This window comes from Vidua macroura, chromosome 1 (assembly GCF_024509145.1).
Source record: "Vidua macroura isolate BioBank_ID:100142 chromosome 1, ASM2450914v1, whole genome shotgun sequence".
NCBI classification, from domain to species: Eukaryota; Metazoa; Chordata; class Aves; order Passeriformes; family Viduidae; genus Vidua; species Vidua macroura.
Genome location: NC_071571.1, coordinates 51887147 through 51900187, shown reverse-complemented (window position 1 = coordinate 51900187; position 13041 = coordinate 51887147). Strand labels below are relative to the sequence as shown.

Here is a 13041-nt window from a genome sequence, read left to right as displayed (position 1 = left end):
TGTTTGCTGAGCAACAAAGTTACACCATATAACAAAAGCTGAGTATCTCTCCTGAGCTCCAAATACTGTTAATCTCAGAAAAGGCATTAATAGAGTCCAATTGTTCAACTTATAAAGTAGTTGGTTGTAAGAAGGACATCTAGTATGTACCTCTGCCATGAGTTTCAGCTTCATATTGTGTTCCTAAGTTACCTTCTTCACAACAGCTTAGCACAAAACTCACTTACTTACACATATGTTCTGAAAACAGTCATTGTAAAAACAAATTACAAACAGAAAGTAAATTTAAAACAGCCATTTAAAAAATTGAGGAAATCTGCACACACAGCTTATTTCCCCCCCTAATTTTCTACTTGAATATGTCTATGACTGCAGCAAACCCCTTATACTCTTCCAAGATACTTCATACTTCACTCAGTAGTACTGATAAGCATTAGAGTAACAAAATGTTAACTATAAACAAAAATGTCCTGTTCTTCACCTCTTCACCAGAAGAGCCAAAAACATTAATTCTATGACACAGGTGTTATCCTTTTTTTTTTTTTTTTTTTTTTTTTTCCCAATGCAAAGAACTGGATCAAAGTTCAGAGACTGAGAATGCTGAAGAAAAACAGGCTGCAGATCAGTCAGCTGTTGTTAACCCAATTCATTTTCTCCCTTCTACTGGTCTGGAGAAAATAACAAACAATTGGTTTGGGACCAACATTCCTTTCATGCATCAAATCAGCTCTTCTTTTATCTTGCTGGGAAGCAAAAAAAAAAAACCAAAAACCAAAAACCCTAACACCCAGGCAGACAAATTGTAACAAATGTTCATACAAGATATCTCTGATATAACAGTATGCTGAAAACATCTGTACAACCAGATATAGTTCCTGTGTGCAAAACACAGATGAGATTGCACAGTCTCATGACCATGATGTCATGATCCACAAAAGGAAATGTACATCTATACAAAGCCCTTGAAGTTATCAAAATTCAATTTCAAACTAAAGGAGACATAAAAGAAAAATTTTCTGGCCAGATCCATCTCCATGATTTATTAGACAAGAAGTCTTCTTTGCTGCTTGGGACCTTCATCTTGGGAGAACTTACGATTAACTGCACTGCAGATAGCGTATCACAGGACTCTGCAAGAAAATCACCACCAGCACTGTAAGATGTGAGGTGTCGGACACTTCCCAAAAAATGGAGAAGAAGGTCAGTACACACAGTCCTCAGCCAGGTGGGACGGAGTTGGGGAAGTGCTATATTCATGCATTAGGTGTCAGTAACAGCAGTGATAATGTGCCTGTTGCTTAAAGAAAGGGCTGAAGTGTCTGCCGTGCTTTAAGCAAAAAGTGCAGTATTTTCTGGACTGGTAACATTACTGGAAAAAAATGAGACTTTGCACTTAAGTCAGTGTAGATCTCAGTGTGGAAGCCTCTTAACCAGTCCCTCCTTATTTTAATGTCAAGCCATTAAACCTAATGTGTGTACAGTGGCTTTTCATAAAGCCTGACCTTTAATAACAAGCCAGTGGTATTACACAACAAACACCAACAAAATACCCATTGCTATGGAAGGATAAAAGAGAAAATCCCATTCCCAAAGGAAAATCAGGCTTCAGGACTGGAAGGCAGTGCCACATGCCTCAGCCTACATCATGGGTCACCAGCATGGCCCCAGTCAACTTAAGAGGGTTTATAAAATTGCCTTTTCAATAGAAAAGCCACAGACCACATTCTTTGGCCTTGGGATCCACCAAGACATCTACAAATCTCTGCAGCAGACAGGGTGTCCCTCTGAGGAGCATGTCCATGTTAGTGCCTCAGGTCAGGCAAGGGATGTACTGGTAGAGGAAGAAGTCTCTTTGGTTCATGGATACCCGGACACCCTTCCCAGTGCTCCTTTGGGCTTTTTAAGTGCACTTTGAATGACTTATTCTGGCACTGACTCCACTGGGTGCACACTGCCTCAGGCAGAAGCCCCAGTCTCATTGTATTTCCTGCCAACCAGCAGAAATTAGGCAAATACCAATACCTTGATAATTTTGCACCTTGGTACCATGTTGGAACAAGGGGAGACCATGCCCTAAGACTTCCCTCCATAACAGTTCTGGGACTGTTTCTTTCTGGAGAAAGGCTCCAGCTGTTCCCTGTTGCAACAGCCAGTAATGCAGCTGCTGAACACCCACTGCATCAGCAGCACAAGGACAATACAAAGGCATCTGGTCAATTCAAGTGGCAGGGGCTGAGCCTGCGTGTGGTAGGAGACGCCAAAGAAAAAGGCAACACAAACAAAACCTAACCCCACGCCCCCTGATTTCCTCCTTCTAAACAGTACCAGAAAAAGCCAGATGTGCGTGTTGCCGCTTTTGCCCGAAAAAACTCCCACATTGCAGGCTTTTTCCTTCTTCCTTGTAACTCAAGTCCAAAAAAAAAAAAATGTGGCAAAGAGAAACATTATGAGCAGTTCCCTCAAGAGGGAAGGAGAGAGATGCCTAGAAATATAATACATACTGACTACAGAGACTGCTAGATTCCAGGAAATAAAAATATATATAGCAAGCAAACCAAAGAAACATCACCTCTGATGGCTCAGTCTCCACTGACCAGCTTCCAGATGGGGAGGAATTAATTTTTCTTGCTTTTATTCAACCTCTATGAGAAAAGACAGCTAGGGCTGTGACTACAAAAAAGTGAGATAATATAATTAGCCAAATATTTGTACAGGAAAATGATGGAAGGATGATTGTGAGATGCATATTGATTGTGAATGAATAACAAACAGGCTGGCAAAAGGACTCCAGGGTACCTTCTCCTCACCACCCAGAGGGAAGAGGATCATTTAAGGAGAAGAATGAACACACATGTGATCTACCCTAAAATCTACCTCAACTCCTATTCTGTTTGTAGGATAAACTATAAGCCAGTCTTGTACAAGGCATGCCAGAATCCTAATCTGAGGGTTTCAATGTGTGAAAGTGAAAGAAAGCACCTGCTGTGCTCTAAAAAAGAAAGTGCCCAATGTGTTATAATAACTTGGTTTAGCCATAGCTCTAATATATTGGAGAGATGGTGCAATGGCAACATTGAAGGGCCCATTGAGAAAGGGTTTTGATGATACTTTGCCTTCTTGCCACTTCTCAGGAGCCAGTTGAGCCCTCTTCTTTCTCTCCATCTCTCTGGGGTTTTCAATCCACTGCAAAACTCCTCTTTGAGAGTGGGTGTATTCATTAACCTTTAGGGAAATGTCTCACCAGACTAATTAAGTCAGGTGACATTTTATAGGCAGTGAGTGCTTTTCCAGGAATGTTTCTGTACTCGGCAGTAACATATTTGGATAAAATTTCAGTGTTGTTCCTAAGACTTAGAGCTGGAAGGAGAAATGAGGACATTTGTGTGATGAGAAATGAGAAGCATGTGGCCCCAGTCTTCCCCTCTGTGACGTTCTTCTGAAGGACCACAGATGAGAAGCAACGGCATACTTAGGAAATACATATGTTTTGCTTTTCTAACAGCCCTAGACTATTACTTACTAAAAGTTTGAGGCCAAACCCTTTAAATCATTAAGTTTTCTTTCAGAATTTCAGCATAAAGAGACCAAACCAATAGTGCAAACTATTTCCATTTCTCTCCTTCCCCAGGGCATTTTCCCTCTATACCACAGGCTTCACTCCTAAAAACAGTCATCCCCAACTCCCCAGACAGCCTTTCTGCATCAGTCTCTTTTGGGAAGCTACTGATTTTAACCCTGCAGCAACTCTTCCCTTTGACTAACCTGCACGTGGGCAAAAGCCTGCACAACTGATTCCCCCGACTATACACCATCTCCAGATAGGAGCCATAGCTGGCAAAGAAACTCTGGTCTTAATTTTATTTAAATGCAATTTACTTTAAATGTAGGCATGTTTTGGCTGGCAGATTTAAAATCTCAAACATTTCAGTGAAAGGATGTAGCCATGCTTCTGTGCTGACTCTGGGGATATTCACCATTTTGTAGGGTAGCACTGAAACATCAAGAGCACATGGGTATCTCCAAAACCATTCATAAGGAGGATGGAAACTGAGAGTAGACTGGATCTGAGAGGTGGAAGAGTTCAAGACCAGGTTGGATGGGGCCCTGAGCAACATTACTTAATGGATGGAGCCCCTTTCCATGGCAGGGGAGTTGGAACTAGATGATCTTTAAGGTCTCTTCCAACTCAAATCATTCTATGCCATCTGGATGACCCTTGTTTTGAGATGAGATGAAATATGAACTCTGTTAACAACATCTAGTAGCCCTGTAGAGTTTTATTAAAAACAAAACATCTCCCCATACAACCCATGCCAGAACTTAAGGTTTACACTTATCAAGAAGGTAATAAAGAGGGCAGAGAAAAGGTGTGGCCACAAGAATGTTTGTTGACTCTCATGAGAAAATGAGATATCATTCTGGGTATCATGATTTTATTCTCTACTGCAGATACTCAAAAAACCTTCAAAAATATCACAGGAGCATTTCAATGACATATTTAAAAATAGATGCTTATCAATTGGGGTGGTACAGAACAATTTTTTAATAGCAGGATTATGTTTCCTTCTTCCAAATGCAGAGCTATTTAGAAGATGAGCAATATACCACAAACAGAAATATTAACCAGAGTGGTCTGTACTAAAAAGCCACAGATTTATTTTTCCAATGTATGGACCATAAATATTGTTAGAGAAGAGAAACACTAAACATACTATCTGGCACACATCTTTAACTTACACACCAAAGTTGTTAGCAGCCTTATTCCAACCATGGATCTATTCTACTGAGGACATTCCAGCTTTTAACGCTGTATTATATTGTTTCAACTCACAGCTGAAAAGCTTCCACGATAAACAAATTTTCTGCTTTTTTAGAGCACTGTTTGGCTTTCTAATGGTCTACAAAGGTCTGACTGGAAGCTCAGCTGGTTGAAATCAAAGCAGCTTCAGGGCATGAGACTTTTGAGATAGTTCTCTAGCAGATCATACTGTACTGGCCTCTTGGTGATAACAGGAAGGGGCTGGAAGAGATTGTGGCAGTAGCAAGGGAGCTGTTAAAGCTTGGTTGAAAGAGCATCAGCTACTTAAACAGAAAAGCTCCATTAATATTTCCCAAACTTCCTTTTATAAAGGGTGTATATATTAAGTAAAAATATTAAATATGCCACCTTTTCTGCTCACATGACTGCACAGAGAATAAGCCATACAAAAGAGAGGGGGAGCCTTTTAGGGTGAAGAATTTAAAAGTTAGGATGCTAATTACGTGCCCAGTCCTTGAAAAGTAGAGCTATTTATAAACAATGAATCCTTTCTGATGAGTGCTAGTGCTGGGGTTGAAGCTTAATTGCAAATCTCTGATCCCTTCCCAGTGTTTGTGCAATTGCTAACTCTCTCTACATGCAGTATGCACCCAACTCCTACATTCAGAGCTCTTGCTATGTTTAGGGTTTTTATTACAGATTCCTGCAGAAACCTAGTGAGCAATAAACCCACAGACGTCAGTAATGACCATGACAAGGGTATTCTTACTAAGGTTCTCTGAATCGCCCAGTTATTTATCAGTTAACTAGAATAAATATTGACTTGTTCTTTGCACTGTCCTCTACAAATACAAACCCACCAGAGGGCTCAAAAGGCTAAAAAAAAAAAAAAAAAAAAAAAGCAAAGTTGCTAGATAAATATGAAAAAGAGCTGGTTGTTTCCCCTGGGATTTTCCTGGTGTTTCAGATTTCCAGTTTATCAGATGTTGGCATTTAGAGAATAATCTTAAAGAAAGAAGACCTGATATTAATACAAAAACCTGAGTAGCTGAAGTTTTAGTTGCTTTGTTGGCTTACAAAGAAAAACAAAACAAACAAACAAAAAAAAAGACCATTTTTTCATCTGTGGCTAAGTTTTCTTTTCAGAAACAGATAAACACACATACTCTGATTTGCATGGGTTTGAAAAAAATCAATGACAATTAAGCCTGGAGCAATTTCCTACATGTTTATCTACAAGTTTTCTGCTTCTCTTTCTCCTCTATGGCACAAATTCTTATCTGAGTGATTTCATTTTTGACACCCAAATTGAGGCATCTTTCTATTTTCCAACAGAATCAAAATATCAGCAGTCACAGCCTAAGGGATGCAAAAGAGCACCTGAAAGCAGAAGCCCTCAGCATCTACATCTGAGCACTTGGCCAATAAGACACTCAAAACCACAGGACACTTGACAATGTGATGCTTTTGTTTACTTGCTTTTATCTCACCCATAAGAAGTAAAAAAGTAGTGAAGACAATAAGAGAAATCAGTCTCCACTCAAAGTCACTCATACAGATCAAACACGAGTGCAGGCCTGGCTGCATGTGACCTCATATATAACTTCTTCTGTTACTGTAATAACAAAACATATAAAAGATATGGGCTCTAAAAAAAGCACAGGCTCACATGACAATCTATCAATTCTCCCCTGGCCCTTTAATTAGCAAACAAAGGCTCAAGGGAGCCAGAACAAAAAAAATTTCCATTGACCTTGGTGCTGTTTCAGTTAAAATTTTGACTTCTCTCTCCCTGGGCACCAGCATAAAGCTGGCTTTTCTATTCCTCCACCACTGGGCAAGTTGAACACAACAACTCCTACCCAGCTGTGAGGTCATGGAAGGGTAGGCCAGAAGTGGTGGAAAAGGAGATCATGACATACCAACAAGGAGGGCAACTGGGGTTACTGTGATGAAGCACCATACCCAGGAGACACAGGAAACATCAAGAGAGAAGAATCTCCTTTAATTCTACCACTCACAGAGTACTTGGTGCCCAAAAGTTACACTGAGAAGGGAAAGATAAAGCCCAGGAAGTAACACTTTCAGGAGTAACTGGCTATGGTTAAATGGTTTATATTATCCTGGATGATAGGGGATACTTGCCTGAAAGAGCCTATGATGTATGCACTAATGTTCTGCTGCTGGTTTACAGGTATAAACCCCAAACCACACTAACAACAACTTCCCCTAAGAAATTCATATAAGAAATAAGTATAGTAGCAGAAATACCTGTTCAAGGCTGTTAAAAGGAAAAATCTTTCCATTTTTATGAAAAGAAAAACCTAAACACTCTATTTGAATGACTGTCAGACTAACACTTTTCCCCCTACAGCTGTGCTTTGTGAGCCTTACCTAAAAGGGTACCATTCTAGAAAGTGAAGGTGCTCTTTCCCTGATGCTTTTCTTTCTGCATGAACATGGAAATGGAAATTCTGGAGGCAAATGAATTTAGCTCCCCAAATGAAAAGCATATATTTAATTCCAAGATACTGAACACACTAATTTAATTACTTTTAATAAAACATGGGCTTGAACAAAGTGTTTTTAATAAAGATCAGACACCAAAAGCTTCTTTTAATGTTTTCAAAACCAGTTTTCATCTCACACTTAATGAGATGCATTTCACTTTTCTAGAATTCCAGCCCTCTTACAGATAGACTAACTTAAAACAAAAGAAACTCAACTGGCTTCAAAATGACTCCAGCTGCATGGCCCAGCTGGAGGGAGACAGAAGGCTTTGTTCCCTGTTGACTCCTTCAGGGGCTGGAAGGGCCCAGTGTTGTTCTTGACAGTTGGATACTTTAGGCCAGTGCCAGGGGGGAGGATAAGAGGCACATTCTCCAGCTTTGTGTGCTGAGATGTATGTGTGCCATTGGACGCTCTCCTTCTGCTGCCTCTGCTGATGGGCTCCATCAGACCCTGGGGCATTAGGCATCCATTCACTTGAGCAGCACTTCAGTACCAGATCCCCAAGTAAGTAGTTGGAATTTTAATTAAAGAAAGAGAAAACATGTTAATCTCATTAATAACCGTGAAGGGGAAACCCCACTAAGATGAAAGCCTTGTTTTGTAGGAGCATGAGAAGAATATCCCTATGACTGAAATGTGCAGTGCATTTTGCTGGTCTGTCCATCCATTTTTCTCTTCAGAAACTTTTGTTCGGTGGGGGGTTTATTTTGTGAGAGGGGATAACATCATGCTCTTAGACACTACTCTTGTACTAGGTACCAGCAAAGCTAAGGGAAGAATGTGTTGAATAATAAATAACACATTAGGTCAGTAAAATCATCCAAAATGGAGCATTCTAGTGATGGCCTCTGCAGTGTTGCACATACAGTGGGACTTTTATGAAGAGGTATTTTTGTGAGGTACATGGCAAAGTGCATTACAGTGTGTAATGTAATTGTAATGAGGCATGTGACAGTAGTTTAAAAAAAGAAATGCAACTATGGCAAATGATGACAATCGAGTGAATCGAAGAGCACCACTGGTATTATAAAATACTACTCTTCAGATAATTGCATAATCATAAGGGTTGCAGTGTGTGTTATGCTGGCTGTTTGCACATACAGTCAAAGTGGACTCAGAACAAACAACAATACCTGCTCTGAGGTCTTATTTAAAAATAGAAGTCTGTCCTTTTGTTAAAGGAGTAAAGAAAAATTCCTTGACATCCAAATAATTGATGAAACTTGTAATTGGCTGATGGATGAGAAAGAGATGCAGGCTACGGAAAAAAAGATAATTTGGCTGAACAAATTTTCAGGGACTATTTTAGCAATTTATGTTCTACTTTCCAGCTGTGAAAGCTCTTATTCACTTGACTTGAAAGTTTAAATAGTCCCTTGCTCATAAATAGGTAAATGAAATGAAGTATAGATGATAATGTTTGTAAGCTCTGGCCTTAGAGCTCCCATTGAAATCGAAGAAAGTAAAGAGTGTTTATCACCTAAGAAACTTTTAAGTGTCCATTTGTGTCCTTACTTTGCAGGTTTATCTCCTGCTGACTTAAATCAAGGACAAGATTAGACTCAACAATTAAATTCCCATCAGTTTGTTTCAGCGCAGGAATGTTTTCTCCTCTGTATTTCACAAGTCTTGGATTCTTGGACTGTGGCTTAGATGCAACTGCTGTAAGAAGAGATTCCAACAACCATGAAATGAAAATAAAACACTTGTCTGGCAAGTGGAATAACACCCAGTTCATTAGAAGGGGTTCTCTGCTGGTGAATGTCATTCAAGTCAGCCTGTAAATAAAGTGGCTTTATTTGTATTAGGCAAACAATAGATAATCTAGATTTTCTATCTGGTGAGTTAAATCCACATAGCATATCCATGACAATTTTAATTTTAGGGGATTTGTAAATGCTCTGAGCAGATAAACAAAATAAATACTTTTTCAATGCTCTTGTAACTATATTGGCTATGAAACAAATGCAAAGGACAACCACTCAAAGCACAGCAGCACATGTTTTATCTAACACACCTTGTCAATATTGTGCTGGATGTCTTTCTTTAGCAGTTTGATACAGCATACAGCACTGAACTAGTTGTGCCACAGGGTTTTTACCTGGCAATAGAACTTCTTGTATGCAGCTCAGTGCTACTTAAATTGGAAACCTTTATTAATTTAAAAAATTTAATTATGTTCTCTAAACAATGAGCTGAGAATTCATGCTTGGGAGATGGCTGTCATTAATATAACCTGACCACAATGAAAAGAACATGTAAATTTTATATAATTTTGTCATTGCATCTGGTTTAGCAAAATTAATCCAAACCTTCCCAGGAGTCAAAAGCCTGCCATTTCCAGGAGACATCTGAAACTTTACAATATTCTTGTGTAATACATAGGATGAGTTATGTCCTAAGTGGGTGTGTAGTTTGATACCATACCAATATATTTTTTCCATCAATGGCCACTGCCATCTGCACAGAAAGAGCAGTTCCAGCGAATGAATGTTATCGCCAGACATTATCTCCTGGGACTCAGCCTCAGGAATTACGTTTTTCTCTTGCAGTGTGGAAAGCTGTTCAGTGTGCTGCATTTCTGCAGAGCACTGTGGACAGCATGTTCTCTCATTAACTTGAGAAACATAATAAATGACAGGGTTTGTATTTGATGACTAAAATATGCCTCTCACCTTATTCTCCTCGGGTACACATAGAAAGCACCTATTAAGAGTCCTAAGGCATGACTTGTGAACACAAGAGTATTCACCACAGCAACTGGATGCACTTAAGAAAAGCCAAGACCAGCTCTAAGAGTAACATACTGGCAACTGTGATTGTAGTGGTTCTATTACTGGTGCTTCAGATGGTTTTGGAGCTATAAAGGAGAAAGAAGAGGTTCAAGGACCCTGTTTTTCACACCCAGCAAATCCAAGCAGGCTTTTTTTGCATGCCCTCACATTCATCCTAGTCTCCAAAGCACTTAGAGACTAAGAGTTTAATTAACAGATGGCTTACACATATTTTTTTTAGGACTATTAAAACTGTCTTAAGATGGATGAAGACTCCTCTCAGCAACTCATTCAGGTTTTGGGCACAGCAATGCAGTGAGAGACAGGCAGGCCACCCTGGGAGTGATGCTGCCCAGCCCCTCTCCTCCTTCATGCCCACAGCTCAGAAGATCCCCACATGATGCAGCACAAGCTTCTTCCTGGCCATAAGCACATTCCACACTCACTTGCAACACACACTCACCCTTTGTTGGTCTGTCTGCCACAAAGCCCCTTCAAAACATTTTAAGGAAATATGAATCTAATTCCTGTTGAACTACAGCAGCAGTTAATAGCTTTATTTGGGTGTTCTAAGCTTAAACAAACAAAACACAAGAAATAAATGCTATTTTTCTAGCAGAGTTTTGCAGACTTGGGTGGTTGACACAGGAGGATGAGTACACCAAGTGCTGGGGCATGTATGCACTCATGCAATTGCAAAGGCTTTACATGCCAAAATGTCCAGCTGCTCACCCTGCACCCAATTTTGAAGAACACAAACTTGTGGTACAATATGAAGGTAAATCTGGGGTTCAAAGATCACATAATTATTTTCTCCTACCCATTTGCCCTAACAGAAATGACTTATAGTCTTTGCCTTCCTATTCTACAATTATCAGCATAAAATTCCTGACAAAAACGAGATCCTGTGATTTGTGTCATGAACACAGTTTTTTTAGTGGCTCACCTACAGGCTGGTAGGATTACCTACTTTATATCTGAATGCCAACCAGCCACAGGTTATCCCAAAGAGATGCTAAGGATTTCTGTCCCCACAGTCGCTGTGCTTCATAATCTCCAGATCTGCTTTAGAATTCCCAGCATGTTATTGGTAATAGCTTTGATGTTCTCCCATTAGCACATTAAAGACCTACTGCAACTGTACCCACAGAAGGGGATAATTAGGCTAAACTGGCAAACTTCTGAAGCAGCATTTCTATAAATAAATAAGACCCTATAATATAAATAATAACCCATTGATATATGCTAAATAGTAGATAAAGAAGAGGAGGAGTTTTTCCATTTTCCCTTGAACGGACTATAATATCCAGCTCTCAAGCCCCCAGTTTGCTGCTGGAATGGAACAGGAACATGGGGCTCCTGGCTGCAGCCCTGGGAGCAAGAGCAGTGCAAACCCCATGGGGATGGCTGGACCATGAACTGAGGGCAGCTGATGACAGTGCCTTGTGGGTCAGGAATGTGAGCTGCAGGTCCCACCTGGAATTAAGTGTGCAGAGTGCAGGTGGGGCAGTCACATAAAATGCCACTTCTGCTTGCAGCTATCGACTGCAGATGCACAAGTTCACAAAGGGCTTTGAGATCCCTAGGGAGATGTGTGCTTGAAGCGTAGAATATGCATTATCAACACAGCCTGGACCAAATACATACATTTAACTTTAGAGAGGATATGATTCATGCTCCAAATCCAGTCAGGGCAAATGGAACAGTCCACAAGGTCCTGCCAGTACACACATGCCAGGCCAGCCAGCACCACTGGGATGAAGCTAAGCCTAGCACACGTCAGTGGAAGCCAGTAAGCGTGTAAGTGCACAAGCTGGTAGCTGGCAGCACAGCTGGCTGTCACTACGACAGCCTTCAGCAGCCTTGCACCAGCACTGCCCCTAGCTGGGAGCATGTCCACCATAAGATCTCCACCAGTCTGCATGTTTGAACACAGCAGTCCCATTTTGGTGTCAGGACACAGTAAATCAGGAGAAAAACCCTTGGTGAAACTTTGCAGCTGATTATCTTGACCCCAACAATATTCAACATAAACTGTGGAGGAACAAACATATAAAGGATAAATCTGTGCATATTGTATTTTTTTAGTACACAACTAGTTCTTTTACTTATGTTGCAAGGTGATTACTGCTTGCATTAGAAATACTGCAAAACAAATGCTGCAATCCCATGTTTTTTGGTTTTTTTTTTGAGAGTTCAGAAGTGCATTTTAAGCTTCCAAACACTTCAGCGGCTCTACAAAAGGAGAAAGAAAAGGATAAATATTGCTAAATAGTCCTTTCACAGGATAAACCAAATACAGCAATAAACTTCAGAACTTCAGAAGGGAAGTTGAAACTGCAGCTCTGCAAAGACTCACATTTAGTATAAAGGAGTGGACTGGATCTTTTCTTTCATGTATGTCACATAAGGGAACATTTCTTTCAAGTGCCAAACGATGTGGTAATTACAGGGGTAACTCATGCTATAACGCACTTACTTGACTTTACTGTAAATGTCACATGCTCATAGGTGTCCCACTGTACTATAATTTGCTCTATAATGTAGCATTACCTTAACAAAATAACACCCTCGGATTTTATTTTTAAAGTTAAAAAGACCTCACAATTCGCTTAGAAATTGCACTGAAATTTTCTGCATTTGATGTGATTGACCATACATGTGTTTTAGAAGCTCACTGCCTGAAAACAAGGAAATAACTTTGGTCTGAGAGCTGCCCACTGGCAGTGAGCATCATCTGCTGGCCAAGGCCCAAATTCTCCTTGTGTTATAATTTTGAAAATCTGATGATCATAAAAAGATCAAAATCAGATTAGGGATGTCAGATTCTAAGTCCCACTCCTAATAAAGAAACTTAGAGAATCATAGAGTATTCTGAGTCAGAAGGGGCCCACAAGGATCATCAAGTCCAACTCCTAAGTGAATGGCCTGGCCTGTTCAGGAGCTGAACCCCGACCCTGGCATTGTTAGCACCATGCCTCAACCGCCTGAGGGTCT

General features: G+C 40.2%; 1 protein-coding gene and 1 long non-coding RNA gene across 4 annotated transcripts in view; one reads left to right on the top strand and one right to left on the bottom strand.

Moving 5' to 3' along the window:
- The window catches only part of EGFR (epidermal growth factor receptor), a 157943-nt gene that overhangs the window by 79610 nt on the left and 65292 nt on the right, over positions 1-13041 (bottom strand). The gene's annotated exons all lie outside the window — the stretch shown is intronic.
- LOC128812255 (uncharacterized) lies at positions 7447-8972 on the top strand. The gene is made up of 3 exons (XR_008438677.1): positions 7447-7774; positions 7875-7924; positions 8793-8972. It is a non-coding gene; the product is annotated as an uncharacterized LOC128812255 (long non-coding RNA).